The sequence below is a fragment of the Ambystoma mexicanum genome, chromosome 1p (genome assembly GCF_040938575.1).
Source record: "Ambystoma mexicanum isolate Mex_15411 chromosome 1p, UKY_AmexF1_1, whole genome shotgun sequence".
In the NCBI taxonomy this organism is placed as follows: Eukaryota; Metazoa; Chordata; class Amphibia; order Caudata; family Ambystomatidae; genus Ambystoma; species Ambystoma mexicanum.
In genome coordinates this window covers 1,002,368,203-1,002,374,667 of record NC_090921.1, presented here as the reverse complement: position 1 = coordinate 1,002,374,667, position 6,465 = coordinate 1,002,368,203, and the positions used below count along the sequence as shown (strand labels likewise).

The 6,465-nt window shown below is 45.4% G+C and overlaps 1 long non-coding RNA gene across 1 annotated transcript; it reads right to left on the bottom strand.

Moving 5' to 3' along the window:
- Positions 1 to 222: 222 nt before the first annotated feature.
- Positions 223 to 1,680, bottom strand: LOC138567272 (uncharacterized). Its single transcript, XR_011302154.1, has 4 exons — positions 1,525 to 1,680; positions 1,271 to 1,390; positions 977 to 1,146; positions 223 to 768 (listed from the first exon to the last, which is right to left on the bottom strand). It is a non-coding gene; the product is annotated as an uncharacterized lncRNA (long non-coding RNA).
- Between the last annotated feature and the right edge of the window lie 4,785 nt (positions 1,681 to 6,465).

The following is a 6,465-nucleotide window of genomic DNA, read 5'->3' as shown; positions in this document are numbered from 1 at the left end:
TTCCTTTAAAGAAATGCCACAAACGCCCATTTTCAACATAAAAATGATATTATATAGACAAAAGATGCAATATGTTCAAAGCTGGATTTGAACCAGAGAATATATGAAAAATATATATATACCTCTTGAACACAAACAAAATCAAAAACATGTATAAAAAGGAAATTACATCATTTTCCAATCTTATTATTCCGTAAATATGTATAAAGAAGAAAATTACATCATTTTCCAATCATTTTATTCCAATTCATCAAATGAAGAACCAGTAATAAAAAGGATTGACAGAGAGTAAAGGAATAAAAAAGTTTGAGGTGTAGGTGAACAGAGACCCAGTGCTCAAGGAGGGGGAAGAGGAAGATATCCTCTAGTTGAGTAAGAAAAGAGTAGTGAAACAAAGTTTTTTTAACAAAAAACTATGGACAGAATTCGTCAGAACAATTAAACAATAAAAACAACTCTGTATGTCAAATTACGAAAAAAAGGTCTGGTGATTTTAGCAAGAGTAATCAAGACTTTCACGTTTTTGGTATCCACTGTCGGGACCCCCACTGGGTTTGCCTACGCTTGTAGGGGGAACAGGAAAACATAGCTTATGATGCAGCAAAATGAAGGAGTAGTACGCTTCCAGGTTATCCAATAGATCCCTAAAGGTAGGACCAATTGTCTGAATGTCCAAAATGGTGGAATCTGGAAGTCAGTCCCCCTTATCTTTTGTCGCGTTTCGGTGGATATATTTTACCACCTTCATCGGGGCAGATTCAAGATACCCTATTGGGAGAAGAAACAAAGAAAAAAAGCTAAGTATAAATCTAAAATTGTTGGGCTGTAGAGGTAGTGGAGTAGGCTTGAAATTGCATGTTACGTTACAAAACAAGCTTGCTGGGAAATTTAAAAAAGTAATAGGTTCTGCATGAGACACAAAACGTGTTGAACACTCCCAAAAAAGTGGGAATCGATAAAAATATCTAATCCTCACCTGGTGGGGTCTGGGTTAAACAGTCTCCGAAAATGTGAGACTGAGAACTGTGTGCTTGTCTGCACCATCTCGGTGACCTTCACATCAAAGTAGCTGGAGGCTGCAGGCGTATCTAAATTACAGTGGCATAGACGGTGTTGGGGCGCAGGTTCCGCATGGATGATGTGAACCTGTAGAGAAATAGGCAATAAATCAGTGCCTTAGGCGGGCTGGCGGGGGTAGAAAAGATCTACTTAGGGCTGCGCTAGACCACTACGGTAGATGTGAAATTAAACAAAAAGTAGACCCACCTACCGGGAATGTCTAAAATAGGAAGATTTCCACTGAGTGGAGCTGGTTGCAATATTGGATGGTAAATGTCCAAAATGATCCTGTAGCCGCGTTTGTCCAGGTATGGCGCCTCAAGAGGTCGTGCTGTAAAAAATGTGGGGACCAAATTAGTCTCCGTTGTCCTGTCGAGACGCTACACAAAAAGTGCAGCATGATGTCAAAAATAACGGACTTGGAGTCCTGCATAGTGTTAGAAAAGAAGGATGTACTGTACTCACCCTGCATGGTGACTCCAGAAAAGTTCATCACATTGGCATCTGCACACAGAGAACGCTGAGGCATATGCTCTCCTGTGTGAGTAAGAAACTCGCCTTCGATAGAAGCGCGGCTCGTTGGAGCCAGTTGCTAGGGGACAAGTAAACTAAAGGCGTCTACTATCATGTGGCCCGGAAGTGTCGGGTTTCTGCAACACGGGAAAGAAAAAGAAGACCTACCAATCCAAAACAGGATTGCATCACCTGCCACGTAGACTGCCAATCACTGGCAGGGGTGGGAACAGGAGAGAATAGTGATGGGTAGTGTCCCGCAGTCTAGAGCTGATTGGTTAGTCAGGCAGGGACGTGTGTTGACATCTCGTCTGGTATGGAAAGGGCAAAGGGGAAGTGTAAGACACTGCAGTGCTGCTAACGTATCTGACTGTTCTTTCACGTCAAGAAAAGTAAAAAGTGTTATATTCTGCCGGTGTATGTATTGCCCCCTAATGAAGTAACGTAGGGGAGGATAAGGAACATAAAATCTCGGAACCCTCTGTGAGTAGCGCTAGTGAATATAGCTACTGTTAATATCGGGTGCTGGGATCTAGTGCGTACATTCGCACTAGAACATGTGCATTCTATAGGTAGAACATGTGGATGCCGTCTGCATGCTAAGGAGAATAGGTTCAGTGATTGCGGGGCCAGAGGAGGGGATAGCACTCACTTATGTGCGTGTGTCCACATAAAACTACGCCATATCCATAAATGTAACCAGTGGTGGATTAGAGAAATGGCACCCAGCTAGAGTCGTTTTTGTAGGTTAACTGGAGGTAGCTCATAGGGCCGGGTGCTACAAGGCACAGAAGTCTAGGGTGTATGTATATCCATCCACACATGATGAATAGTTCATGAGTAATGCGTAAAATGATATGGATATGGTATCTAAGGTGGTGCAAATTGTTCATTTAGGCCATTCTCCCAACTGTCCAGCCTATGTATCCATCGGCTTTCCAAGTTCAAGAGGTGTTGTTGTGTGCCAGAGCCAGTGGGCAATTTCTCGAGCACCCACCATAGTAGGTCGTCTGGTGTGTGTTCTTGGTGAGATAGTGTTGGACCAAAGGTGAAGTTTCTTTCCTGCATTGTATCCTTGATCTATGCTCCGAGATACGAGTATAAATGCTGCGCATGGTCTGTCCAACATATCGTAGCCCGTAGGGACACTCAATACAGTATACTACTTGCGTAGATTTACAATTGCTAAAGTGTCGAAATGTTCAAGTTTTGTTCCCAAAGGTGAAGTTTAACATCTTTTTGGTGTATTTACAGGCTACACATGAGCCACATGGATGATGCCCTATAATGGGTCTCAAATTCCAAGGTCCACCCCATGCCGTTTTCTCAGTGAAACGGGAGTGAACCAAAATATCCCTAATATTCCGTGTTCTTTTAAATGCAAATTGAGGTTCTATATCTTCTATTAAGTTGAGTCTTGCCAGAGGCCAGTATTTACGGATGATCTTTTTGATGTTGTATGTGTGAGGGCCATGTGTAAGAACGCTCGTAAGTCTAGTATCTTGGTCCTCTTGTTGGCGGTTCCCCTATGGTGTCAGGATGGACTCACGGCATGTGAACCTAGCTTGTTTCTTGGATGTGGTCACCAGTTTGTTAGGGTATCCTCTATATCTCAATCTGGCACTTAAATCAGCTGCGTTGTTATAGAAATCCTCCAATTGTGTACAGTTTCTACGCACGCGTAAAAATTGGCAATATGGTAAATTTTCTTTCAGGTGTTGAGGATGGTTACTTGTGAAATGTAGCAGTGTGTTGCGATCTGTTGATTTCCTATAGAGATTGCAACTCAACTTGCCTTCCCTGTTGCTAATTTTTGAATCCAGGAAGTGTATGGTTTGCCTGTTATATTCCATGGTGAATTGAATATCTGGGTATTGGTTATTTAGCCATATAAAGAAGTTTTCAAGTTCTCTCTGATCACCTTCCCATATAAATATGACGTTGTCGATGTATCAACGCCACCTTTTGATGTTGTTCTGCCAAGGGTCGGTTTCATTTTTGATGTGTTTCTTCTCATACGCTGCCATATATAGAATTGCCATGCTGGGAGCAAATGTGGCGCCCATGGCGGTGCCCTTAGTTTGTAAATAAAATTGGTTGTTAAAAGTAAAAACGTTTTTACACAATGCCACTGTTAGAAGTTCAATAATGAATGCTGAAGGGACCCTTGATTGTAAATTTGTCTCTGTCAGAAAGTCATAGATGCAGTCAATAGTGGCATTTTGTGGAATACACGTATATAGCGCTTTGATGTCCATTGTTACCAAAATTTGGGTGTCCGGGTTGTATTCCAGATTCTCAAAAGTCTGTATGGTATGTGTTGTGTCTCTAAGATAAGAATCCGTATTTCCAATCATCGGTTTTAGAAATTCATCAATGAATTTGCAAAGTGGTTCCAATAGGGAACCACACTCAGAAACAATCGGTCAGCCCGGTGGATTGATACCATTCTTATGCACTTTTGCTAATGCATAAAAGCAAGGGGTGCGTTCCTCAGATGTAATCAGAAAGTGTCATGATGCCCGCTCCCGGGGAGCCAGTTCAAGCCCTGCGTCCCCGAAAGCGGACATCAAGTCCCCAAGGAAGGACCCAGCAACCCCATATAGGGGCCCTTTGGACAGTGTCCTGGCGCCTATGGCGCCAGGCTCATAAAAGACATCAGTCCTGGCGCCATAGGCGCCAGGCTCATTATGGGAGTGCTTGGGTGCACTTACCTGATGCAGACCATGCTGCAGGATCCCGGCCTCCTTGAGGCCTGAAAGGAACTACTCTACCTGTGGGACTAATTTACCATCCGGGCGTGGTCGGGGAAGGATACATACCTGATTGGAGGAAGGATACATACCTGGAACTTCTTCCAAGGCTATTTAAACCCCACCCGAACAGCCACACGTGCTTCGCGTTGTTCTGCATCTAGCAGCTGGACGCTCACCGTTCTGCCACGCCTGCCAGCATTCTGGATCACCTGCAAAGGAAGAGAAGAAGAGAACAGAAGAAGGAAAAGTCCTTACCTGCTAAATCCGCATCCCGGAGACATCTCGCCAACAATCCTGAAAAGGAAGACTTTTATTTAAAAGCTCATCGCGTCGATCGCTGCAGTGCCGCATTCCACTCACCTTTACAGGGCGCCTCCATGTTCAGCAGCGATCATCCGGATTCGCCGTCATGCCCCAGCGCCTAGGGAGAAAAAGACAAGAACAAAAGGTGAGAGAGAGAAGGGAATAAGGAAAGCTAAATCACCATGTTAAGACTTACCGGTTGATTCATTCCCTCTTCATTTCGGGTCCGCGCCGCATCCTGGCATTTCCGGACCCCGGCCCCTAATGGGAAAAAGAGACATCAGCGTTAATGAGCGAATGAAAAGACATTACCAAAAAACGCTCATTAAAGACTTACCTGATTTCTACAAGGATTTCACCTCTCATCTCGGGTCGGTGCCTGTTCCCCGGCATTCCGTACCCCGGCCCCTATGGGGAAAAAGACACTAGCATTAGTACATTAATGCATGGACACAAGGGGAACCTCTTATCAAAAAAACTTACCTGGAAGCCAAGCAAGTTTGGTTCTCACCAATCCGAAAATCCAGTGAAGTAACTGGATACCAACGCGCCCCTGCATCAGAAGCAGGATGGAGAGCTCGTCCTTCCAGACCCTAAGGTGAGACGCTACGGGGAATCACAGAAGGGTTTCGAGGAGGGTGAGAGGGGAAAGTGGGAGGCCGATTGCATTACCCCGCAGACAGTTAATCCCCTATTTTCGCCTACAGAAGGATACTTCTGCGAGCCAGACAAGCCAGATTTGGGGGCCCGGTCCAGTCCGTCTTCCGAACCCTGCGCATCACCTTAGAAGAGGTCACAGCAGCGCGAACCAGGCCAGCGCCTCCGTGGGAGTCAGGTGAGCGTTACAGAACGCGAAGACTTCCTACAAATTCCCACCCAGGCGCTATGGAAAGTTCTGAGAATGATCAGTTGGCCCAATTATTGGGGGAATTACGGGCCGAAGTACATGCCGCTCGTCAAGAGACTAATGCCCTCAGGAGGGAATTAATAATATCAAAGGAAAGAACTGATGACCTGGCCAGACAGCTTTTGCAAGGTCAAGCTGGGCAAACTCCTCTACCCGGTTCCGGAGGGAACCCCGCTCCTGTGGTTTCCAGTAACCCTGTGCAGATTAATCTACCTGGAAACATGCCGCTGGCCCCACCCGAACGCTTTGCTGGGGACCCCTAACGATTCGCCATATTCATGAATCAGTGTCGTTTGCACTTCCTATGCAGACCTGGGGCCTTCCCTAATGATCAGACCAAGGTAGCCTTTGTATTGTCATATCTCAGCGGCTGCGCTGCCGATTGGTCAGTTCCACTGGTTACTCAAGATGACCCGATTCTCCGTGATTTTTAAGGGTTTCAAGCAAGCATGGAAAGGTTATTTGCTCGACACTCTCAGGGGCAGGCTCTGGATGACGAACGTCTATCCCTGCGACAGGGCAATCAGGACCTCCTATCCTATATTGCAACCTTTAATAGACTAATTGTGGAAACGGGATGGCCAAAGGATAAAGAGTCACGTTGTTTTATCGGGGCCTACGCGGAGAACTTAAAGATGTCTTGGCCCAAGTTGCCAATCCGCCCCAAGAATGCACAGAGTATATAGACTTAGTGGTTCAATTGGATCACAGACTTCAAAACAGAAAAGCAGATCGGTCCAGGTTTGAGACCCGGGTGTTGGTCAAGACCCATGGTAACCCCAAGGGAGTTGATGTCTCTGAGCCTATGCAAATTGGAGGGGTTAAAGGACCCTTAACTCAAAAGGAACGTGAAAGGAGGCGGCAGTTAAAATTATGTCTTTATTGTGGGAATTCTGGACACTTTCTACGAGATTGCCCGGCAAAACC